General features: G+C 44.9%; 1 protein-coding gene across 4 annotated transcripts in view; it reads left to right on the top strand.

The window, feature by feature from the left end:
- Positions 1-27,209, top strand: part of LOC126184042 (uncharacterized) — a 253,052-nt gene that overhangs the window by 127,542 nt on the left and 98,301 nt on the right. The window lies entirely within an intron of this gene.

Here is a 27,209-nt window from a genome sequence, read left to right as displayed (position 1 = left end):
CGGGACAATCTAGGACAGCGGGGTGTTCACTCTGTTCGGTATGTTCAGAAGTGACCGAAGGACAATCGCATTGATACTGGTGCCTTTATCCTGGCCTTTGAAGGGGATACCCGCCCTGAGAAGGTCAAGATTATGGTTTATCGATGTGACGTGAAGCTGTACATTCCACCAACTATGAGATGTTTTAAGTGTTTGCGTTCTGGACACATGTCTTCCCACTGTTTGCGGATCCCTCTCTGCAGTGACTGTGGACGTCCACTCCATGAGGGGAGTTCCTGTGTTTCCCCTCCTGTGTGTGTTAATTGTCATGGCAAAGTATGCACATCTTCATCCTGTGTCAGTGATGTTTAGCTATGCTTTAGTTAAATCTTCACCTCTTCCTCCCCCTTCCTTACCCCCATCCCAGACCCCTCTCCTCCCCCCACCCTTGCAGTTCACACACCCTCCCCTCTGGGCGCAGCTCCCCCTCCCCAGCCGGAGAAGTGTCCCACTTCTTTGGCGTCTGCTGGTCAATGGCGCCCCTCCAAGGACCCTCGTTCCCGGCATCTTCCATGCGAAAGGTCTGCTGCCACACGACGACAATGAGAACCATGGTCTGTGGGCCCCCAGGTCGCCCACACTCTTTCTGATCCAGATCTTGCTGCAGCTGGTTCCCTTTTGCAGCGCAGCCCTCCTCGATCTCAAACAGAAAAGAAGAAGAAACATGAGTCCTGGGACAAGGAGCCTCTGGTGTCGCCAGAGGTCCTGTCCCCACCTTTGCAACATGACTCTGACGTGCTGTTCATGGATGTCGCCCTCTCCTTGTCGGTGACTGATGGTGACCCGGCGGCATGACTGGCTTTAGCCTGTTCACTCCCCATTTGAATCATTGTTCTGTGGTTATCCAGTGGAATTGTAATGAATATTACCCTCACCTTCCAGAGTTGAAATCCCTTATTTCGTTTTACTCTGCAGCTTGTTTGGTTCTACAGGAATCTCATTGTACTGATCACAATCCAACGCTCCGTGGGTTCCATGCTTTCCGCTGAAATCGGGTCGGCCCCCTGTGGGCCTCTGGTGGCGTTTGTACATTGGTCTGTACGGACATTGCTAGCATGTGGATTCCTCTTTAGACTACATTGGATGCAGTTGCTTTTAGGGTCCACCTGGACTCTGGGGTCTCCCTCCTGATAGGACTCTTATACCTGCTGCCGTAACTGCCCTTCTTCAGCAACTTCCTCCTCCCTTTCTCCTCCTCGGGGATTTTAATGCTCATTATCCCTTGTGGGGCAGTGCATTTCCATTTAGTCGCGGTCTTCTCATAGGCCAGTTTCTTGCAGACCACGACTTGTGCCTTCTTAATGATGGCTCCCCTACCCATTTCAGTGCCAGTCATGGTACCTTTTCTGCCATTGATCTTTTTCTTTCTTGTCCCTCCCACATCCCTTCATCACACTGGTCGCCACATGTTGACCTTTGCGATAGTGACCATTTCCTGTTGATTCTCTCGCTACCTTCCCACTCCCCGATGGACAGCTTACCTCGTTGGTCTTTCCAACGCGCCGATTGACCTCTATGTACTGCACAGGTCGTTTTTTCTCCTTCTTTGTCAGGTTGTATTGATGACGTCCTACATAACATCTCTGATGCGATTGTTCACGCTGATAGCCTTGCTATCCCACACTTATCTGCACAATTTCGCCGCTGGCAAGTCCTGTGGTGGAGTACGGCCACTGCCATTGCCATCCGTGATCGCCATCGAGCTTTGCAACACCTTAAGAGGCATCCATCTCCTGTCAATCTTGTTACCTTTAAACGCCTTCGCGCCAAAGCCCGTTACTTAATCAAACATAGCAAATGGGTGTGTTGGGAAATCTTTGTTCCTTCCCTCGGTTCTACTGTCCCTCTGTCACAGGTATGGGCTACACTTTGCTCTTTCTGAGGTTGCCATCGGCAGTCTACCCTCCCGGGATTTGCCCTCCCAGATGGCCTTTACACGGACCTGTTGATTCTCGCAGAACATCTTGCGACTCATTTTGCAACAGCGCCAGCATCAACCTCCTATCCGGCTGCATTCCTTCACCAGAAACAACGGGCCGAAGCTTCTACCTTATGTTTTACCCCTTGTCAGTCAGAATCTTACAACAAACCTTTTACTGAATGGAAACTTCTTTCTACACTTTCTTATTCTCATGATACGGCCGCTGGCCCAGACTCCATTCATAACCCATTGCTTCAACATCTCAGTGCTCCACAACATCATCATCTTCTCCAGGTGTTTAACCGTATTTGGCTCCAGGGTGACTTCCCTTCTCAATGGAAGGATAGCATCGTGGTTCCCATCCTTAAGCCTGGTAAGAACCCCCTATTTGTCGAAAGCTATCGGCAAACGTTGTTTGCAATTTACTTTGAATGGATGGTAGCCCGTTGGCTCAATTGGGTCCTCGAATCTTGGGATCTATTGTCCCCTTACAAGTGTGGCTTCACAGAGGAACGGCCTTCGGTCTATCATTTACTTCGCTTGGAATCCGCAGTTCGGCAGGCTTTTTCCCAGCGCCGCCATTTGGTTGTAGTATTTTTCGACCTTCGCAAGATCTATTACACGTCTTGGCGCCATCATATCGTACTTACACTTCATGAGTGGGGTCTTTGGGGCCCACTCCCGATTTTTATCCGCCAGTTCCTGTTCCATCAGTCGTTCAGGGTTCGGGTTGGTACTGTTTTTAGTTCTCCACGGACCCAGGAAAATGGCATCCCACAGGGTTCCATATTGAGTGTCTTCCTCAATGCTATAGATGAACTCAGTGCCTCTGTCGGACCTTTGGTCACCCCTGCTCTGTATGTGGATGATTTCAGCATTTTGGTTAGTTCCTCTCCGATGGCCTCTGCAGAGCGGCAGCTCCAGGGTGCTATACAGCGTGCCTCTGCATGGACCCTCTCACAAGGGTTTCAATCCTCTCCTTTAAAATCGCGGGTGATCCACTTCTGTCGCTGTACTACGGTTCACCCCGATCCAGAGCTCTACCTCAATGCACAACGATTACCTGTGGTCCCACAGTTTCGTTTCCTGGGTCTTCTTTTCGACCACAAGCGCACTTGGCTGCCTCATATCAGACTTCTGAAGATAGGATGTTTCCGTAATCTCAGTATCCTTCACTTCCTTGCCCACACCTCTTGGGGTGCGGATCGTTCCACTCTTCTCTGCCTTTAATGGACTTTAGTGCTGTCTCACTTGGGGTATGGTTGTCAAGTTTATGGTTCGGCTGCTCCTTCCACACAGCACCTCCTGGATCTGGTCCACCATCATGGTATCCTTTTGGCCACCAGTGCCTTCCCTACTAGCCCTGGTGATAGTCTCCTGGTTGAAGCTGGGATCCTCCCCTTTTATGTTTGGCAGTCCCAGCTTCTGGTTTCTTAGGCAATGGCTGTCTGTTCCTCTCCCACTCATCCTTCCTATTGTATACTGTTCCCAGACCAAGGACGTTGCCAACCTCATTCCCACCCTTGGGCGGGTTTACTGGTTAGTCTCCGCCTTGCGTCTCTTCGCTGTGATTTTCAGCTTCCTTCTTTGTCCTGCCTCTCACGTTCCCTCCCCAACACCCCTGACCCCCCCCCCCCCTCTGATTAGTTCCTCAGCCCCAGATGTTCCCCTGATGGTGTTCCATTGCTTTCCCCGCCGAATTTTATGGGAGTTTCGGGATACTGTTTTTTTTTTTTTTTTTTTTTTTTTTTTTACACTGATGGCTCTAAATCTGCTGATAGTATGGGATAAGTCTTCACATCCTCTGTTGGCATGGAAAATCATCTCCTGCCAACTGCATGTGGGGTGCTTACTATGGAATCCATGGCAATTTCCCAGGCACTTACCTTCATTAAACAGTCCCAACTCAACCGCCTTTTGTTATGTAAGGACTCAATGAGTGGTCTTCAGGCTATTGACTGGTATTTTTCCCGCCATCCCTTGGTCTCGGCCATCCATGACTGTCTCGCTGATCTTCACCATGCTGCTTGTTCCGTTGACTGCTTTTGGGTCCCTGGCCATGTGGGTATCCCAGGTAATGAGCTTCCTGATCGTTTGGCTGGGGGAGCAGTCACTTACGCTTCTGTGGCGGATTTACGGCTTCATATCAAATCCTTCTTCGCACAGTTATGGGCCAACTCTTGGGAGGCTACCTCCCTGTCTAATAAACTTCGTGAGATTAAGGTGACACCTGGCCTGTGGAGTTCTTCCTTCTGCCTCTTCCAAAAGGACTCGACCACCCTGTGTCGTCTCTGCATCGGCAATACCTGGCTGACCCATGGTTTTCTTTTGCATAATGAGCCATCCCGACTTAGGTTGTGGGGCCTCCCAGTCAGTAGCCCACATTTTGGTGGAATGCTCCCTTCTTTTGGCTCTGCGTACTAAGTACGGACTTCCCCGCACTTTACCTTTAATATTGGCATATGATTCCCGGATGATGGAACTCATTCTCAATTTCCCCCGTGAAAGTGGTTTTTATTTTCAGTTCTGAGGTTTTTAATCTCCCTCTGGAGTAGGGGAAGGGCGGTGAGGGTTGGGGTGTCCCCCACTGTAAGCTGTGTTTGGAAATTCCTGACTCCCCTCCCTGGCCCAGATCCTCTTTTCTCTTCCTCTTACTCTGTTTTTATCACTTTTTAGATTTGGTTAGTCTCCTTTTACAATACACACTTTTACATTTTAGTGGTTGAATGCTTTTAAATAGCAGTTGGTCTTGCCTGTACTGCATCAGGGGTGGGATATTCCCTGCCTCTAGCAAAGCCTTGGGGTTGTCTACTTGCTGACTTCCCTCCTTTTGTTTTCACCAATGACAACACGAATACACTTTTACGTTTTTTAGCCTTTTACCTTTTATCATTATGACTCTTGTGAGATATAAATCTGTCCAAATGGATCACCTTTAAAACAAGGGACTGTTGACCTTGCTGTTTGGTCCATTCAACCCCAATCAACCAGCATGGTCTCTATAATAGAACATTTTGCTTGGTATTTCGTCCAGGCGTGAGTGTTGGTCCACAGTCTGGTTGCTTTCTGTTTCTCAAACATTGTCTGAAGTGTTTCCCTTTATCTTTCGTTCCCTGTTGCCTGGAACCTAATAATGCCCCATTTAGCGAGTGAGAATTTGCCAGTGACCTTGCTCTCTGACCCATCCCGTCACGCCTCCAGGTGCACAACCAATCGCTCCAATGCTTATTGGTGGCTAGCCAATGTCATATACTCGCCCTTTTCAACTGTTTCTGGAGCAAGGGGCGATTCCCTTCCCAGTGGCGAGAAAGTGTCATCATTCCAGTTTTGAAATTGGGTAAACCGCCTTTTTAGATGGACAGCTATCATACAATCAGTTTAGGATCCTTGAACCCCAAGACCTTTTTGATTTGGCCCAGGGCGGTTTTCGCTAAGGCTGTTCTACTACAGATAATCTAGTCTACCTGCAATCTGCTATCTAAACAGCTTTTTCCCAGCATTAACAACTTGTTGCAGTCTTCTTCGATCTCCATAAAGTTTATGATACCACTTGATGCCAACACACCCTGGCCACTGTACATGAGTGGGGCCTCCTTGGCCCTCTCCCCATTTTTATCAATAACTTTGCGTCCCATAGCTTCTCTCATTTACAGGCTGCAGGATAGTGGGGTTCCAGAGGGTTCTGTTTTTAAGTGTCCCTCTCTTTGCAGGGGCTATCAGAGGTCTGGTGGCAGCTGTGAGACCTACAGTGTCCCTCTCTTTGTATGGTGATGACTTTTGCATTTTCTTTTGTTCATCCGTGATGGGAGCTGCTGAATGCAGACTGTAGGGAGTAATACACAGAGTGCACTCCTGGACTCTTACTTCTGGCTTTCAGTTTTAGGCTGCAAAGACCTGCATTATGCATTTCTGTCGTTGACATACAGTGCATCCTCATCTGGGTCTGTACCTTGATGGTGAGCCCCCAATGTGGTGGACTCATGTCGTTTTTTTTTGGGACTGGTCTTTGATACCTGGTTGATATGGCTTCCCAGTCTTTGTCAACTAAAGCAGACATGTTGGTCACACCTCAGTGTTCTTCGATGCCTCAGCAATATCATATCTACACTGCTATGGTTCTACAAAGCACTGGTCCAGTCTCGTCTAGATTATGAAAGTCTCATGTACAGCTCAGCATCACTTTCTATGTCACAGATGCTGGACCCGATAAACTGTTGCGAGGTATGACTGGCATCTTGGGCCTTTTGGACTAACCTCATGATCAGCCTCCTAGTGGAGGCAGGGGTTCCACCGTTGCGGGTTCTGCCCCTACTGAAGTTGATTGCTTATGCATTATGCATCTGCTACTCCCCAAAGCACCCAAACCACAGTCTCCTCTTTCGAGTTACAGAGATCTTCCTCCTGTAACATGGCCCAGGTATGGGGCTATGATTGCCATCCACATCTGCTCCCTTTTTTCAGAACTCTAGCTTTCCCCTCTACCACCTCTTATCCAATCCCACTTATGTACACTTCCATTGTGCATCCACTTTCCACATCTCTGTCTTGATCTATCACAAGTTCCAAAAGACTTTGCTCTGCTTGAGGCCCTCTGCCACCATTGTTCTCCATTCTCAGCCCATTTCAGTGTTCAGAAGTAGTCTGTGACTTGATGGTTCCCAGTCATACTGGCTTTGCTTATGTTCATGTGGGATGTAATGAATTTCCCTCCTTGCTGGATAGCTGCAGTGTTTCCATTGCATAGTTGGTAGCCATCTCTCATGCCCTTGAGCATATCTGTTTCTACACTGGTGAGTCCTTCCTCATCTGTAGTGACTCCTTGAGCAATTTACAAGCTCTTGGCCAATGTTAACCTCACCATCCCTTGGTCCCGATTGTGGAGGATTTCCGTTTCTCCCTCAAACAATGTGGACACTCAGTGGTCTTTGTGTGGACCCCAGGTCGCTTTGAGATCCTGAGGAATGAACTCTCAGACAGGCTGCCCAAATTGGCTACTGGCATGCCACCTCTTGATATCTGTATTCCAGCACTGGATCTTTGATTAGTGTTACACTTTCATGTTCAGAGGATTTGAAATACGGAATGGCGTACCCTGATCTGTGGGTGATAAAGGCGACCACGAATTTGTGGAGGTCTTCCATGTGGGCCTTTCGCCAGAACTCCGTCTTCCTTGGCTGGCTCTGCATTGGCCATACTTGACTCATGATCATGTCCTCCATTGTGAGGATTTGCCCCACTGTTGTTGTGGTGCCCATTTGACGGTGGTCCACATTTTGCTGGACTGGCGTAACCTAGCCACCTTGCAGCAGACTCATGTTCCTGACTCACTACCCCTGGTGTCTGAGCAGCTGACTTGGTGTTACAATTTATTTGTGAAGGGTTATTTTATCACTTTCTCTAAGGGAGGGTTCCTCAGCCTTGTCGGCCCATTTTACGGTTAGTAAGACGCTCTACTGTCTCCTCTGCTCCAACCAGGCAATAGCTATCTGGGCTTGATGGTGTGCCCCAGCCCCTGCCGTACCCCTTCTTTTCCACTTCTTCCTTTTTTTTTTTACATGTTCTGTGTGACTTGATGTTCTTCCTTTGTTTTCCTGTGCTTCTCATAGCTTTTTAGGTCTATAGTGTTACGCTTTCTGCTAGAAATACTGTCTGCAATTTGGAATCAATTCTCTCTCTTCAACTACATTCTTGGGTTGGATCGTATGGAGATTCCTTTTAATGATTACAGCCACTGGTGAATTAGTTCGTGGCGTTTTCGTTATTCAGAACACCTTCTTTGAACCTGTCTGCTAAGGACCCCTTACATCAAAACTACAGTATGGTTTTAGGCAGTCACTGCATCTTGTAACTGTTCCTCAGTCTATGCACTACTTCTCCTGCAGCTTTGCACATGTGATCATTCCAATAAAAATTGGAACTGAGTGACAGTCCACGAGCACTTTATCTACCACATTGGGCATCCCGCAGAGAAATATGAGTTAATGTGACAGGACCATGTTGACCATGCTTCGACCTGTTGGTGGAATTGGGAACATGCTGTTGTAGCTCCACCAACTGTGTGCAGTGTGTAAGGCCAACACCAAATGAAACTTTTTTCCACTATGCTAGGTAGTAGAAAAGACAGTATGAGTACTTATGGCTGTGCTTCTTATCATAAAAATTAGGAAGACTGCACATCATATGGGAACTAGAAGAAGGGTGAGGATTTTGCTACCACATTGCAGTGTGTTTTCAAACTGCATACAGGTATTGTAGTCTGAAGGTGATCTGCATCTCTCAGGGTGAATACATGTCTCATTATTTTGTACCATCCAACAGAGAAAAACTATAACAGCTCTGCTAACGTCACCCTGTAAAGAACTCGATAGGATATTACAGTGTCCCTCTCTTCTGATATACTGTCTGCGTGCTGGCATAGACCATATGTGATGATCCCATTAAATATACATGTATTAGCCCACTGGAGCAGGTGACCAGTGATCGAAGTCTTTTCCACAGAGCAGGGTCTAAAGTTTTGCTGCCCATACTCTAGGAGGACCATATCCCACAGACTGTCAATCTCAAGAGAGGATCCGTGTGTTGTTGTCTGATACATTTACTTTTTTGCTGTAACACACACAAGCAGTGTGTGACTACAAGCATTGTACACCTCCAAACATTTTGTTTTTCCACCATGATTTTGAAGACTGTGTCAGATGCTAAACCGACACTAACATGTTTCAATCCACTGGCTCTCACAGGAAGGTAGACATTGCTTGGTGTAAACTATGCTGCTCCCACAACACACAGGATGGTTGAAATAAAAGACAGAGGTGGTGTTTCCTACATGTAGTCCCACCTTCCACAGTGACAGGGCAGCAGATGTCTAGGTATTCCATCTCAAAGAGCCCAACAGCACTGATTCCTCGTATTGTATCTATGAACACGATCACAGTTTCAGTGCTGGCTGTCACCGGAAGGTGTTGCTCCCACCAAACCTCTCTCCATCTCAAAGTAGTAGTGTCAATCAATCATTATGTGGTAATCAACAGAATACCAGTGTACGGATGGGGTGGAAAATACATTGTCAGTATGGGACGATTTACTGTAATATGCACCACAGTTGCTAGTGCAATCAGTTTTACCAATTTCACCAGTTTTTCTGCAATTTCAATGCCAAGACACGTCAGCATGGTTCCCAACTCCTGTATCAGAGCTAAACTACCCCTTCACTACTTTGTGTGTACCATATATTAGAATGTGAATGTAGATGGATGACTTTGCAGTATGTTGTATTACAGGTTGGACATATACACCAAAGTATACCAGACAGTGTACAACACCAATGCAGTTAGGATTTCTTCATTTTTTTAAAACCTTTGATAATAGTGCAGAATTTATGATTACAATTTCCCATCTTTCCGTTTGTAGATGGGAGTCACAGAGTATTCTTGCATTCAGAGGATAAAGTTGGAGATTGAAAAATACTCCCGATTGGCTCTGCGACACTGTCACCAATTGAATTTGCAACTGAAGTAGGAGGGTGCTCTACCAATAACATTCCACATCTCATGAAGGAACAGAGTAAGCAGAGTCCATAACTGCTGTCGAGCGAAGACTGTTCCGAGTGCACAAGATCTCTCCAGATGGGTACACGTTGAGGGGGGGTTAGAACCCCTTATCGGTGGATAGTAAATATGAGAGTGTTTTGGTGATTTAACAGATGGTTAAGAAAGAACGTGATTTACGCATGAGGGAGTTCCAAATGGACAGAGTTTGAAGCATTTTACGCAAATCAGCTGTGCTATCAATTCAGAAGTACTGTTCTTTTGTCTGGGGTCAGAACCAAGAAGGTATTGGCAAGAGAGAAATGATCATAGAACATACTCCTAAGCCTACATGGTTCATCACTTAAACACACTATAATGTAAAAGCCATGTGGTTTCCAAACTATTAGTCACGTGAAGTGCAACACTCTTAATATTCTATTGCAGGACATACATGTCCAACATCTGGCATACATCCACCCTGAACGTTCTATATCCCACTCAGTACTGTGATAAATTTTAAGATGATAAAGCTCCTTCCTTCTACTACACCAGAGAAAAACATAGGTACTTCATGATACATGCACAGTATAGCTTACTGGTGGTGCATAGTGCCCACTGTTCACATCTGATTATGGTTGTGCAGTTATACTAGTTTGCATCAGTCCTATAAAATGATCATCAGCAGTGGAAGATGCATGTTACATGGAAACAGACAAATGCACAGTAGTGGTGTTTTACATGTGGAATTACAGGCTATGCTGCACTAAATCTATAAACAGTACAACTGGCAAGCAAATGTATCTACAGGGTTTGCAATACCTCAGAACCCCGTCACTAACTTTAGAGCCACTGCAATTATGAAACTGAAGATTCAATTTATGTCCATGATGTGGCAGAGAAATGGAGTACTTCACATATATCTTTGTTTGTGTAGAGGAGGGTGCTGAAATTGGTTTTCCATCAATCCACATGATTCATCACATATGCATTGGAAGTCCTCTGCTGAGTGTGGTATGCAGAGGTTTGTTGTTAACAATTGCAGGTAGATAGTACTGTAAGTCACACTCAGAACATGCAGTTGTATACACATCAAATGCTAGTTATACCACACAACTGATGTACCCTGAGAGAACAACAGAAAAAAATTGTTAAATGCATGCTAAATTATCCACCGCAACATCTCTCACCCTCTAGAATACATCATCAGTCTACCATTAAATCATATCTCGTTACAGCACCTCACAACTAATCACTCCATCTACTTTCTATCGTCATGTAACGTAGATTCATTTCAGTTTAGAGGCAGATGGTTCTCTTTTCCAGGAAAGAGTCAAAGACAGCAATCAACCTGCATGTATACCTATTACCTCAATATACATACAGCTGACTGTTGTTAAAACCGTGGAATGGAGCAGTCTAAAGTTATGGTGATTCTCATGTATGACTGTGATGGTGTTATCCTAACGCATTATGTTCTTCCATGGCAGACCATCAATGCACAGTAGTACTGTTCATTTTTGGAGCATCACCTGGGACCAGCTTTGCGGAAGAAGTGAAAACACCTTCTGCACAACCCACACATCATTTTGCACGACAATGCGTGGGTACATACAGTGCAAGCTGTGGCTGCTCTGTTTGGTTGATGGGACTGGGAAGTACTGTACCATCCACCATACTCCCCGGACTCCAGTCCTTGGGACTTTGATTTGATTCTGAACCTGAACGCTTCAGAACTGTTCCAGAGGTTCGAAAGGCAGTAGACTGCTCCATTCACACCGTCAAAAGAACGGGCTCTGCTAACAGTATACTATGCATTCCACATTGCTGGCAATGGGTTCTACACAATGCTGGTGACGACTTTGAAGGACATTAACAGGTGCAAACATGTAACTCTTTTGTATTAGTTGTGAATAAATAGTTGCCACAATTTAAGTTCCAACCCTCGTATAATAGTTAGCATTTAATTCACCAGCTCTTTTTTTCCTTAAGAGCTACGAAATAACAGTGCTTGACTGTATTGTGGTGGTACTTGGTCAGTGCTTTTAGCAGTGGCGTAAAATAACATGTCATGCTGGTGTAACGCCGCTGTTAAGAAAACATATGCACTGCAATTATGGGTTGACAGGGTTGAAAAAAGAAGAAGGAATTTATAAGAACATATGTATCTATATCTAAATCATCAATTTACAGTATGTTCACATCATAAACGCCATATTTCCTTCCTCTTGGTAGAGCCAGCCACATACACTCATGCCAGTCATTCGCCAGGTGGCCTTGCCTCCCACATATCCTGAAAACTGCCCCCCTGTATACTGATGTCACTCCAGGGCATGGTAGCTTTTCCAGATTACATAGTGTGCATCTTATGGGATACAGGCCGCCATTCACCTCTCCCATATTGCCTCCAAATTACAGCACTGGATCACAGGTTGCAGCAATAAGAACAAAAACTTAATATAAACAGCAAAATGTCATGTTGTTGTTGTGGTCTTCAGTCCTGAGACTGGTTTGATGCAGCTCTCCATGCTACTCTATCCTGTGCAAGCTTCTTCATCTCCCAGTACCTACTGCAGCCCACATCCTTCTGAATCTGCTTAGTGTATTCATCTCTTGGTCTCCCTGTCCGATTTTTACTCTCCACGGTGCCCTCCAATACTAAATTGGTGATCCCTCGATGTCTCAGAACATGTCCTACCAACCGATCCCTTCTTCTAGTCAAGTTGTGCCACAAGCTCCTCTTCTCCCCAATTCTATTCAATACCTCCTCATTATTTATGTGATCTACCCATCTAATCTTCAGCATTCTTCTGTAGCACCACATTTCGAAAGCTTCTATTCTCTTCTTGCCTAAACTATCCACGTTTCAGTTCCATACATGGCTACACTCCATACAAATACTTTCAGAAACGACTTCCTGACGCTTAAATCTACACTCGATGTTAACAAATTTTTCTTCTTCAGAAACGCTTTCCTTGCCATTGCCAGTCTACATTTTGTATCCTGTCCACTTCGACCATCATCAGTTATTTTGCTCCCCAAATAGCAAAACTCCTTTACTGCTTTAAGTGTCTCATTTCCTAATCTAATTCCATCAGCATCATCCGACTTAGACTACTTTCGATTATCCTAGTTTTGCTTTTGTTGATGTTCATCTTATATCCTCCTTTCAAGACACTGTCGATTCCGTTCAACTGCTCTTCCAAGTCCTTTGCTGTCTCTGACAGAATTACAATGTCATCGGCGAACCTCGACGTTTTTATTTCTTCTCCATGGATTTTAATTCCTACTCTGAACTTTTCTTTTGTTTCCTTTATTGCTTGCTCAGTATACAGATTGAATAACATCGGGGATAGGCTACAACCCTGTCTCACTCCCTTCCCAACCACTGCTTCCCTTTCGTGCCCCTCGACTCTCATAACTGCCATCTGGATTCTGTACAAATTGTAAATAGCCTTTCGCTCCTTGTATTGTACCCCTGCCACCTTTAGAATTTGAAAGAGAGTATTCCAGTCAACATTGTCAAAAGCTTTCTCTAAGTCTACAAATGCTAGGAACGTAGGTTTGCCTTTCCTTAATCTTTCTTCTAAGATAAGTCGTAGGGTCAGTATTGCCTCACGTGTTCCAACATTTCTACGGAATCCAAACCGATCTTCCCTGAGGTCGGCTTCTATCAGTTTTTCCATTCGTCTGTAAAGAATTCGCGTTAGTATTTTGCAGCTGTGACTTATTAAACTGATAGTTCGGTAATTTATACATCTGTCAACACCTGCTTTCTTTGGGATTGGAATTATTATATTCTTCTTGAAGTCTGAGGGTATTTCGCCTGTCTCATACATTTTGCTCACCAGATGGTAGAGTTTTGTCAGGACTGGCTCTCCCAAGGCCGTCAGTAGTTCTAATGGAATGTTGTCTACTCCCGGGGCCTTGTTTCCACTCAGGTCTTACAGTGCTCTGTCTCCCATTTCATCTTCATCTACATCCTCTTCCATTTCTCTAGGAACACTTTTCTGTGTTTAAACACTTCCGTTGGCCACCAAACTGTCCAGATATGAACATTATTGAGTATATCTGGGATGGCTTGGAACGTGCTGTTCAGAAGAGATCTCCACCTCCTCGTACTCTTACGGATTTATGGACAGCCGTGCAGGATTCATGGTGTCAATTCCGTCCAACACTATTTCAGCCATTAGTTGCGTTGAACGGAATGGACAGTGTCTTGAAAGGAGGATATAAGATGGACATCAACAAAAGCAAAACAAGGATAATGGAATGTAGTCTAATTAAATCAGGTGATACTGATGGAATTAGATTAGGAAATGAGACACTTAAAGTAGTAAAGGAGTTTTGCTATTTGGGGAGCAAAGTAACTGATGATGGTCGAAGTAGAGAGGATATAAAATGTAGACTGGCAATGGCAAGGAAAGCGTTTCTCAAGAAGAAAAGTTTGTTTACATCGAGTATTGATTTAAGTGTCAGGAAGTCATTTCTGAAAGTATTTGTATGGAGTGTAGCGATGTATGGAAGTGAAACATGGATGATAAATAGTTTGGACAAGAAGAGAATAGAAGCTTTCGAAATGTGGTGCTACAGAAGGATGCTAAAGATTAGATGGGTAGATCACATAACTAATGAGGAGGTATTGAATAGAATTGGGGAGAAGATGAGTTTGTGGCACAACTTGACTAGAAGTAGGGATCGGTTGGTAGGACATGTTCTGAGGCATCAAGGGATCACAAATTTAGCATTGGAGGGCAGTGTGGAGGGTAAAAATCGTAGAGGGAGACCAAGAGATGAATACACTAAGCAGATTAAGAAGGATGTAGGTTGCAGTAAGTACTGGGAGATGAAGAAGCCTGCACAGGATAGAGTAGCATGGAGAGCTGCATCAAACCAGTCTCAGGACTGAAGATCGCAACAACAATAACAACAGAGTCACTTTGTAGCAATTCTGAATGTGTGGGGGTGTTGCATTGTCCTGCTGGAATTGTGCATGTCCGTCAGAATGTGCAGTGGACATGAATGGATGCAGGTGACCAGACAGGATGCTTATATACGTGTAACCTGTAAGAATCATATCTGGGCATATCAGGGGTCCCATATAACTCCAACTGCACATACCCCACACCATTACAGAGCCTCCACCAGCTTTAACAGACCCCTGCTGACATGCAGGGTCCATGGATTCATGAGGTTACCTCCATACCTGTACATGCCCACCCATTCGATACAATTTGCAACGACACTCGTCCAACCAGCCAGCATACTTCCAGTCATCAACAGACCAATGTCAGTATTGACAGCCCCAGGCAAAGCATAATGCCTTGTGTCACGCAGTTATTAAGGGTACACGAGTAAGCCTTTGGCTCCCAATGCTCATAGTGATGATGTTTCGTTGAATGGTTCATACGCTGGCTCTTGATGATGGTTCAGCATTGATATCTGCAGCAGTTTGCGGAAGGGTAGCACTTGTGTCACGTGGAATGATTATCTTCAGTCATTTTGGGATCCATTCTTGCAGGATCCTTTTCCGGCTGCAACCATGCCGGATATCTGATGTTTTACTGGATTCCTGATATTCACACCACACTCGTGGAATGGTCATACGGTAATACGCCACTTCATCGATACCTCGAAGATCCTGTGTCCCATCACTCATGCGCCGATTGTAACACCATGTTCAGACGCACTTAAATCTTGATATCCTGCCATTGTTAGCAGCAGTAACTGATCTAACAACTAGTGGTCTTATATAGGTGTTGCCGACCGCAGCGCTATATTCTGCCTGTTTACATATCTCTGTGTTTGAGTACTCATACCCACACCAGTTTCTTTGGCTCTTCAGTGTGTGTGGTCAGAGAGTAGCAGCAGCTGGAGTTGGAAACTACGATGCCATGAGTAGGCTGCCATTGACATGATAGCACAAATGATTGCATGTGGAGTGGTGTCCAGACCAGTGATCATCGACTGCTGATGACTGATGTCATGTTGGGGTCAGCGATGAATTGTGCTTCTGTGCTACCCAAAATAACCATTATTGGTGCGTGTGGTGGTGATATCGGGAGAGGTCTCATTCTCAATGTTGTGGAGAGGCACAGCGGTGTTACTCCTGATGGTATGATGGGGATGCCATCAGGTATGACTTCAGATCAAGCCTGGTAGTGAATGAGAGCATGACAGTACATTACAGACCTTTAGTGTCCTTATGTGCTACCACCCATGTAGCAGTATTGTGGTGCCATTTTTCAACAGGGCAATGGACGTCCACGTAAGGTATTTGTCTTTGCAAACTGTCTATATGATGTTGAGTTACTCCTTTGGCTAGCGAGATCCTCAGATTTGTTCTCAGTAGAACATGTGTCTGACCAGTTCAGATGTGGCCGGCCGGAGTGGCTGAGCGTTTAATGGCGCTACAGTCTGGAACCGCACGACCGCTACGGTCGCAGGTTCGAATCCTGCCTCGGGCATGGCTGTGTGTGATGCCCTTCGGTTAGTTAGGTTTAAGTAGTTCTAAGTTCTAGGGGACTTATGATCACAGCAGTTGAGTCCCATAGTACTCAGAGCCATTTGAACCATAGTTCAGATGTCAGCTGTCCAAGTGCCAGGATGACGATTTACAAGAGTTGGGCGCGAGCTTGATTTAGGAGGATGCAGTGGCTTTATGACACAATTCCCAACCGAATCAGTGCATGCATCCAGGTCAGAGGGAGTGAAACATCGTACTGATAAGTGAGCTCGTTCTGCCAAGTTCTTTTTAAATTTGACTCCATTTTGTAATCTTTGAAGTAATATCACAAAACCTCTCAATTGTAAGTTCCATATCGCATCCTCTTCTGCTTCCTCCTCCTCCTCTTCCTCCTCCTCCTCCTCCTCCTCCTCCTCCTCCTTTTGAATGTTTCGATCTTTTTGTCAGACAGTGTATATTTATGCTCTAGGAATCAATTTAAATTTGTGGCAGAGGTAGCCTACTTTTAATTGTTCCTAGTATTGCTGCTTTCCACTCCACCAGCTGTTGGAGCCCTAAGGGGCTCAGCATTCGTTTGCTGGATATGGTCTTGGTGGCCCCAGGGTACCAGAGCTGGGGACTGGTAAGTGCCACTAGTTCCCTGTCACCGTAATCTCTGGGCATGCTGCAGCGACCACCATGCGGTGCGACAGTGCAACGTTGTGTGTCTCAGGGAATGGGGATCTTGGCTTGACTGCCTGGCTCGCGAGAACGGAATAAACCTCTATAAAAAAAAACCTCAGTCTCATGGTGTGCTGTACACTGATGGGATGCATGGCTGTTGATGTGGAACCGTCATTAGTGGGCAACCTCTGGGGAACTTGCCCACCTCAGTTCTGTAAGGCTTACTCAGGCACGTGGGGTTCTGTGTGAGTGGACCCTTATTTCCCTAGCTGCTCGTGGGACCGAGATGGAACCCTCAAAATCATCTTCTTCTCCCAGTGGGAAGGGTGTACTGCCTGGGAGTATTCACACCCATTCATACAAAAGAATGAGAGAGGCTAGTTCTCCTGATAATAAGAATACTTTGGACTGCAGTAACAGGGCTCATGGACTTGTGAATAACAATGTGTATCTGGTGATGAAGAAGAAGGAGGGGACATTTGAAAAAGTGTCCCCGTTTTATATCCACAAGGGTTTGGAAAGACTTGCTGGAACATTAAAAACGATTGCGTAATGGTTCATTGTTGGTCGAAACTAACAGATGAAAGTTGGCGGAAATTCTTAAGAAATCGCAGAAACTGGGTGACTGTGATATCGTTGTTGAGATGCACACCTCTCTCAACTCCAGTAAGGCTGTTGTCATGTGTCGAGATATCTGGACACAGACGAATTGAAGCAAGAATGGGCATTCCAGGGAAACGTCGCTGTGGAGCAACGAACGCACAGGAATAATGGAGCAACTGATAAGACTGCCACTTTTATTGTCTCATTCAATTCTCCGACACTGTCTGAACATATTACGGCGGGGTTCTTTCGACTTCATGTTCGGCCTTACATTCCAAACCCTATGTGGTGCTATAAACGCCAGCTTTCGGCCATACAACCATGAGTTGTGGAGGTGAAGTGATCTGTGCAAACTGCGGGGAAAGCTGCTCATGACGCTGGAACTGACTGCCCATCACCTGCGATCTGCATCAACTGCTCTGGGAACCACCCAGTCTCGAGCCGAGACTGCCCCTTTTTGGCTGAGGAATGCAAAATACGGGAGATAAGTGACTAAGCAGATCCCCTATCCACCACAAGCACCTGTACCTGCACATGTACATGCCAAGGAAAAAAGAGTAAGGATATAACAATCCAGGCAGCTGCGCCAGGAAAGACTAATCACAGCGAGCATCCAGAAGGTATAAGAAAAGCAGAGTGTATCTCAACGGCCCCTTTCCCCCTCATCCTCGAAGGGATGGGGTGCAGGAAAAGGCTCACCATGTTTGGGTCAAAAGCTATGCCGAGTGCCGACAGACATAATTCTTTCCTGTCTGACTGATGAGGAGGACATCATGGAGTTAGATGCCTCAGATCCACGCAGCCCCTCCACTCCCCCTCGCCCTTCAAGTGCTTCGCCTCCCCAGTGCAAAGATAGGGGTAAATAAAACCGTACCGATGACATGGCTTCCATACTACAATGGAACATGAGTGGGTTCACGACTCATGTGGAGGAACTGAAAGTCCTAGCACAGGCACGCCCCTTGTGCTTCTGTTTACAAAAAACGCATTTTAAAGATACAGACATTCGTATGCTACAGGGATATACGCTATACCACAGTGACAACCTATCAGGGGAAAGGGCCAAGGGAGGTGTTGCAGGGTTAATCACTAATGTGTACCACTCCTCTGCTCTTCCCCTGGCTACTGAACTGCAAGCAGTTGCACTTCAAATTCATGTGTGTCGAAGGATCACTGTTTGCTCACTGTATTTATCTGTGCAAGATGCAATATACTCTGAGGCTCTTACAGATCTTATCGCGTCCTGTAGGGCTTTACCTCTACTTGCCCTCAGGATTGGATTTTGAAGGGCCTCATGATGTCTCACGAGGTGTGCATCCTCAACATGGGTACTTGCACACATTTCTCTACTGCTACTGGGTCATTCTCAGCCATCGACCTCTGCTCAGTGGGAAGTCATTGACGACCTCCATTCCATGACCACTTACCAATCCGCCTTCACCTACTAAATGGCTCACCACCTGAAGTTAAGTCACCAAAATGGATAGTCAGCAGGGCTAACTGGATGCATTTCAGCCAGCTGGCTGTGTTCGAACACTGCAACTGTGTCAAAGGATGGATGGACCACATCACATGAGTGATCCATCGTGCCGCTGATCTCTCCATGCTACAGTCCTCAGGACATCTTCGGAGGCGACCAGTACCTTGGTGGACAGATTAGTGCCATTCCGCGATCCGGGAAAGGCATGCGGCTCTTCGACATTTTAAATGCTGACCGACAGCAGACAACTGTAGGGACTTTAGAGTCGTAAGAGCCAAGGCTCGATGCATCATTAGGGAGAGTAAGAAAAGGTCATGGCAAGCGTTCCTGGACTCCATCAATCGTTCCACTTCGTCTATTAAAGTACGGGAAGCCACCCAGAGTATTTCCAGTAAACACAGCCGTTTACCGATAGCAGCAGTGCCGAAAAAGGGGTGCCTCCAAATAACAGCCAGAGACATTGCTCAGACGCTGACCGAGCATTTTGCGCAAACTACTGCCAATGCAAGCCGGGATCTGGCGTTTCGTTGCTACTGTGAGATTGTAGAGACGGAAAAGTTGGACATCAGGTACAACAGTTCGGAGGCCTACAACTCCCCTTTCTCCATGTGGGAGCTCGAATCGGCACTGACTGACACTTTGACATTGCACTCGGTCACGACCACATCGTGTATTGCATGCTTAGACATTTCCCAGGGGCGTCAAAGGAAACCCTTCTCGAATGTTTTAATCTAATATGGCAGACAGGCAACTTCCTCAACTCATGGAGGGAGGCTATTTTGATCCCTCTCCTCAAACCAGAAAAGGACTGCACACGTCCCAGTAGTTATCAGAGTATCACCTTAACGAGCTGTACAGGAAAGACCATGGAGCGAATGGTTAACCGTCGTCTGGTCCGGTTGTTACAGGCCAGGAAACTCCTTAGCCGCTCTCAGTGTGGATTCCGAAGATTTCGGCCCACTGTCGACAATCTGACCTTCTAGAGGCGGCTATTCAGCAGGCTTTTCTTCGTAAGCATCAGTGTATTGGCAAATAATTCGATGTAAGTAAGGCATACGATACTATCGGTGGACTATGGGTGCACAGTGTATGGGTCAACAACGCCCTCTTATTTGCGGATCATTGACGCTGTCCACTTCATTGTTCGGCTGGCCAAGGGTGCTTATCGGATCAGTCCAATACCCAATCTCTTTGCTGAAGTGGGGGAACCGCCACTTGACTTCCGGTGCCAGCTCCTTATGGCGAGTCAGGCATGTTAGTTTTTTAGGAACCATGGTGGTGACACGCTGTCTGATCGATTTGAGCTGGAGAGTGGTGTTTCTCATGGTAGTGTATTAAGTGTTACCCTCTTTGCCATAGCTATCAACAGTATCTCTTCTATGGTAAGGAGTCCTTTACAGTTGTCATTATTTGTGGACGATTTTGCTGTTTGATGTTCCTCTTCCAGTGATGCGATGACGAGTCAGTTGCAACCGTGCGGAGGTTACAGGAGTGGGGTGCAGAGACGGGTTTTCAGTTTTCTGCGGATAAGAGTGTGTGTGTGTGTGTGTGTGTGTGTGTGTGTGTGTGTGTTCATTTTAATCGTTCTCGTCGTCTTTTTGATTTACCTGCCTTGAATATGGAGGTCACCATCCTACATCTTAGAGACACAGTGCGGTTTCTGGGCCTGATTTTTTATTCCATATTGTTTTGGTTGCTACATGTCTTGAGGAGTGGACAGATCGCATCTCGTTTTATCAGACTTTCATGCATTCACAGCTGGACTATGGGTCCATAGTGTATGGGTCAACAAGGCCCTCTTATTTGCGGATCATTGACGCTGTCCACTATGAGGGGATTCGGCTGGCCAAGGGTGCTTATCGGATCAGTCCCATACCCAGTCTCTTTGCTGAGGTGGGGGAACCGCCACTTGACTTCCGGCGCCAGCTCCTCATGGTGAGTCAGGCATGTAAGTTCCTTGCAGCTTCAACTTCACCCGCACACCATACTGTTGTTAGTCCACCTCTGAAGCGCCTTTTTTCTAACCGTCCACGAGCCACGATGCCATTTCGGATCCGCATGCAGCATGTGCTGGAGTCACTCAACGTGGAGCCAGTACGACCCCAAATCCAGAGTTTTAACCTTTTGCCGCCCTCGTTACTGGAGAGGCCCAGGCTGATTTTAGATTTGATGCAGTACTGGCGAGATAGCACTTCTGCTTCCGTTTTTAATGTGATAGTTTCTGACATTTTATCTGAGCTCCACAACCTTGTAGCTGTTTTTACGGATGGGTCTGAGCAGAGGACTCCATTGGTTGCTCTGTCGTTTTCCCGGATCGTGTCCTCAATGTCAGACTGCCTCCAGAATTTACTATCTTCAACGCAGAATTACATGCGATCTTGTGGGCCCTAGAGCAGATGAGACATTCTCCCAGTGTTAGATTTCTCGTCTCTTCAGATTATCTGAGCGCCCTTTACTCCCTCCAGTGTTTGTACCCAGCAGATAAAGTAAGCTAGAATATCCAGGATGCCCTCCTCCAACTACAACAACTGGGGAATGAGATATTTTTCTGCTGGGTGCGAGGACACTTGGGGATTGCGGGGAACGAAAGGGCTGATCGAGTAGCCAAGGGATCGTGTCGTGATCCTCTGGTATTTTGTAGTGCTAGCCCCCTGCATGCTATCACCTCGCTGTATAGGTACAAAGTGATACGTCGATGGGAAGACGAGTGGCTGGAAGTGACAGACAACAAGCTCCGTGTCGTCAAGCCCACAACTCGGAGGTGGAGTACTTCCTTCCAGCCATGTTGACGGGACGAGGTCCTCCTTACTCGTCTTCGCTTAGGCCACAGCCCTATAACACATGCTTTTTACTCCAGCGAGAGGAACCTCGAATGTGTGGTGCTTGTGGCATGCAAAAAACGGTGCACCACATTTTATTGGACTGTATTTTATTTGCTGGCCAGCGGTCTGCGGCGTAATTGCCAGCGGATCTGCAGTCTATTTTATGTAATGATCAAACGAATGTGGTTCGAGTTTTAAAGTTTTATGAATTTTCCAACGTTTTTAACAAGATTTTAGGGAGATCTTTTTAATGTGTCAACAGGGTGTCTGGCTCACCTAAGTTTTATATAAGTGGTCAGCCAGTCACATTTCCCTGTGCTTTTCTTTTAGCTCTTCTATGTTTTGTTTTCTATATGTTTTAATTTCTTGATTAGCTATCTTCCCTCATAATTGGTTTCAGTGCATGCGAGATGGAATGACTATGTGGTCATTTCGAGTGCACGCATGTACAAAAATTTTAGTTCATTTCCACATTTATTTGTTTTATTAAGTGTAAGGGCGCTGAATACCTCGCCGTTGGGCGCCCATGTGATCCACACACACACACACACACACACACACACACACTCTCTCTCTCTCTCTCTCTCTCCGCTGTTGGAGCACAGAAGGTGTGACTGCTGGGACACTTCTGTGCTGTGCAAGCTGTTATTTGCCTGATTCTGATTTTTATTTGTACTTTCCCTGCAGGACATATGCATAAGGGAACCTAAATAATATTCAGTTCCTCCCATAAGAATGTTTGTAAACAGTGTCCTGCGAGATCTATGTTGTCTTCCATAAAGTGTATGCTAGTTAAGATTTTTCTACATTTCTGTGTCACATTCTCGCCAGTCTGCCTTGCTCTGTACACACTCATTGTCCCCTTTTAATTCGACCTGATGAGTCTCATACAGACCGTACTTGAATACGGTACTGTTGTAATGTATACTACAAGTATTTTGTGTATAATATCATTTGCAGACAACCTTAAGTTTTCCTAGTATCATTCAATTGAGATACAGCCTACAATTTGCCTTGCTTACAACTGGCTTACGTGGTCATTCCACGTATATCAATATACGTTGTTATTCCCAAACATTTGGAGGACATGACTGATTTAGTTGTGACTCGTTAATCTTTTAGCTACAGGATACACTCTTTTTCGTTTCGTGAAGAAGCAACTTTGCATTGTTCTACATTAAGAACTAGTTGCCAGTCTTTGCACCAAACTAATATTTAACGTGCTGTTGTTGTAATTTTTACCATATAGAATTCTCTGATTGCTAACTCTATCGTCTGTGAAGAACCAGAGACTGCAACTAATACTGTCTGTTTAGTTATGGATGTAGAATATGAACAAGTACTGTCTTATTACTAACTATTTAAAAGCTGTTAGCCCGTCGGTGCCTATTACTCTCTCCTGGGGCACACTAGATATAACGTCACTGTCTGTAAATGACTTCTCATTCAAGATAACGTGCTGTGTCCCGTCCCTCAGGAAATTTTGGACCCAGTCACGAATCTGTTTATACGTCCAACAGAAAAGTATTTTCTTTAGAGAAATGCGTTGTTGTTTTACTGAATAAAAAGCATTTCAAAAATTTCGAAACACCGAATCATCTTGGTTTCCTCTATCCAAGACACACAGAAAATTGTGTGTGGAGGACACGTTTGGAGTTTCACCGTATCAATGTTTTTGGCAATGCTGTTTTCAGTGAATGATATAAATTTGTTCTAGATCGATCATGATGTTTGAACTCAGAATACATTCCAGTACTCTACATCGAATGATGTGGTATGGGACGGTAGGTCTGCACAACAGTTCTATTTCATTTTTCGTAGGTGATTGTGATCTTTACTCTTTTTCTTCATGGCAACATATCTCTGTTCAAGGGATCTGTGATAAATCATTGTCAACAGCATGGCAAATTCACCCAAAAATTCTGTATAGAATTTGGCAGGACCATGAGGCCATACTGAGTTTAGTGTTTTGAGTTGCTTCCCAACACCCCTAGTACTGGTTGATATGTCAGTCATAGTAGGGGCATGGCTGTTGAATGATTGCACTATTTCTTGATTTTCCTGTGTGAAGGAACGTTTAAGTACATAATTCAGTTTTCTTTTTCTTGTTTTACTATTTTATGTTTAAATTTCTGCCTCCTTTAAAAAATCTCTTATACTGCTTTTGTGGCACTGACTGTGTTAACATGTGGCCAAAATTTCTTCAGTTTGTGATAGATGCCGTTGTAATATTTGCTTTGTTAAAGGTTTACACATTGCCCTTCTGATAACTGACAAGAAGAGAACGCCTACTCTTCATCACCCAATACGTCCAAATTCATGATTCAGGTAGGGCGTGGTGAAACAAGAAAGTGCCTCAAGTGGAAACTTCAGATGGTCTAGCGTTTAGCAAATAAAAGGAATTTTGATACGGATCTATCACTATGTGCACCTTATCAATTGTCCCTGTGACAGTGTGTTTAGGAAGCGGTGTTTGGCTCAGAAAGAAAAGCAATGTTTCCAAACATTGATTGGACTGAGATTTGGAAACACATTAGTTCTAATGTGCTCACGTCTAATGTAAAAACGTCATGGTAAAAGAAAGTTAACAATATAGTTAGCACCAATGAAAGACTGTACGCAGTCGGACTCTGTGAAAAAAAATTATGTCAACAGTGCCGTCTAGTGGACATAATAATTCATAGATACACTTGCAGCGGTCACATGAATAGTTGGAAGTGGATCCGAGAGCAAATAGCTCTGATTACAAGGACATCCCCTGAGATTATATCGCTGTCATTGATACACAGGGCCGGCCGGTGTGGCCGAGCGGTTCTAGGCGCTTCAGTCTGGAGCCGCGCGACCGCTACGGTCGCAGGTTCGAATCCTGCCTCGGGCATGGATGTGTGTGATGTCCTTAGGTTAGTTAGGTTTAAGTACTTCTAAGTTCTAGGGGATTGATGACCTCAGATGGTAAGTCCCATAGTGCTCAGAGCCAATTTGATACACAAACCTGAAGCACGCTATTTCCCAGAGGCAAAAAATAACACTGTGTACTGGTTGCTGGGAAATTTTGTTAATTACGTCATTAACAAACTAGGATCCGACAGCACCATAGAGTTCAAGATACACATGCTGTGTGAATACTACAAAATTAGAAGGATTTTCGAATGACAAGAAAAAGTTCGGTAATATATTAAAAATTATATTTGAAAGAATGGGCATTGGTTAATATAAAAAAGAAGACTGTGTTGACAGTGATGTATTGTAGTTACCTTAAGGATATTATTTAAATTTGTACTGTAAATTTTTGATGTGTCATCTTTTTCTACTTCAGAAAGTAGTTTTTGAAATTTTATAAGCTAAGGTACAGAACTTACGTGACAGTCAGATTGTGTGTCTAATAGTGTCAAAACACAAAACATTAAAGCTGCATTATTGGTTTATAGTATAAATATGAAAATTGACATTTTTTATTGAAATGTCTTTGGAAATGTGTGGCAAGGTCTTATGAGACCAAACTGCTGTCATCGGTCCCTAAGCTTACGCACTACTTAATCTAACTTAAGCTAAGGACAACACACACACCCATGTCCGAGGGAGGACTCTAACCTCCAACGGGGGGAGCGGCGCCTTAGACCGCGCGGCGGAAATGTCTTCATCGATTGGTTAAAACCATAAGATTGTATCTGATATAATGTAATATTCAATGGCAGGAAAATTGCCCTGTTCATTTTTGCACTGTATTGTTTAAGTCAGTTTTCCAGTGAAAGATGTATTATATAGTTCTGATCACTTCAGATAATTAACATTCCATTAACGTCCAGAAAGTGTCGTTGGAAGGCTAGTCAACTTTATAACATCTCTATTCCGCCATTCTTAATTATTTAAGAGATTGTCTGGTAATTTTTTTAAAAAAAAAGCGGTAAGAAATCGGATTTCCTATTGAAAGGGTCGCAGGTTCGACTCCGCCAGGCGGCAAATTTTTTTTGCTCCTTGGCAATGCGTACAGTATTGACGTCACAAATAACCGCAAAATCATATAGGTTTTTTTTTATTAATTTACATAAGCACAAGAAGTACAGGCACGGGATGAAATGCGGGACTCAAACATTTAAAAAGGGATTGTAGATAACGCTTTCACGGTAACGTCGTGTATGTAAATCGGCGTTCCCGTGTTGGAAATCCGATCTCTTACCGCTGAGCCAAACACCGCTTCGTAAACACACTGTCACAGGGACAATTCATAAGGTCACATGGTGATAGATCCGCATCAAAATTCCTTTTAGTTCCTAAACCCTTGGCCATCTGGAGTTTCCATGTGGGCCAATTTCTTGTCTCACCATGCCCTACATGTACCATAAATATGGAGGAATTCGGTAATGACGAGTGGGCGTCCTCTCCTTGTGAGTGCTTTTTAGTTGACATCTGCCTGCCTGCAAATTTTGCTTTGTTTCGTTCATATCGTAGGTGGAGTTTTTTAAGAGACTTTCTGATATACTTATTTATATACCAAGGGGGATTAGTGCCATCTTTAATTATTCTGCTAGGTACCAGCTTTGACAGAAAACCGCCACCCTTCCTCTGGAGTGACCTACGGGGAAGTAGGATAGCTCTGGGCATCTGTAGGCCTTCAGTCCCAGAAAACAATCTTATCACATCCTGTGTCATGTTATACATCCCGTGTCAGGTTAGCCACTTGGGGGTCCTTGGCACCCCCACCGGGAATTGATCAAGGTCACCCAGGGGAAACCTGGGAATTTTGCGACTTAAATTCCAGGTCATGATGTAACTCGATACTGGTCATGTGATATAAAAATGATGCAATCCCCTCTATCCCTCCCCTCGCCTCCCCTCCCCTCCCCTCCCCTCCCCTTTGGACCAATGAGGATCAAGCATCCCCTCTACACCTTCATGTTTTATAACTGGAGCATTTGAGTGGGCACCATAGGGAGAGGTTGTAGGTTGTCGCTATATGGTAATAACAAATGATGTCACTTGAGGTCTGTTTGTTAATATCAAATTAATATTTCGTCATTAGAGGCGCTAGTAGAGGTCACACCCAAGAAGTTATATAATTACTCTCAATTATCAATATTTTCCACATTTTACTCAATTATGAGAGTTATGTGTCAACATCAACATAATGTCCTGTCATGATGTTACTCGACATAATGATACTCTCAGCCAATCAAAATTCTGCATGGTCCCAATTTATTTATCATCGCTATGACATCATTCCATTACTTGTGTGTGTGTGACATCGAAATGAACACACTGGTAGAAACAGTGACGCCATGTCAATAACATTGTAGAGAATTCTATAAACACTTCAGATTTCTAACCAAAGGTACTGTATAAGAAACACCATACTGTGGTAGATAAACCCCTGCCAAACCACCACTAGTTTACTATATCGTATGATGTCATAGTAAAATTCTGATGCTTCCAACCAAAGAAACTGTATTTGTAGCACAGCGCTTAAAAAATACGCCTCTAGAGAGCAAGCAGTATCTGCAACAACCCCATTTAAAAGCATGTAGCCTGCAGTGTAGCCCTTCCTGCAAACACTGCCATCCTGAACTGCCAATAAGCGAGAACGTTATTATGTAATACTCTCCAGCCTGGTAGATGACAAAGCTGCGATATCAGTTCTGGCCAAGGGAGCTCTTACGTGCTGTAATAATGGCATGTTGGGATCTGTTTGCCA

This window comes from Schistocerca cancellata, chromosome 4, assembly GCF_023864275.1.
Source record: "Schistocerca cancellata isolate TAMUIC-IGC-003103 chromosome 4, iqSchCanc2.1, whole genome shotgun sequence".
NCBI lineage: Eukaryota > Metazoa > Arthropoda > Insecta > Orthoptera > Acrididae > Schistocerca > Schistocerca cancellata.
This window is presented reverse-complemented; position numbering and strand designations above follow the sequence as displayed.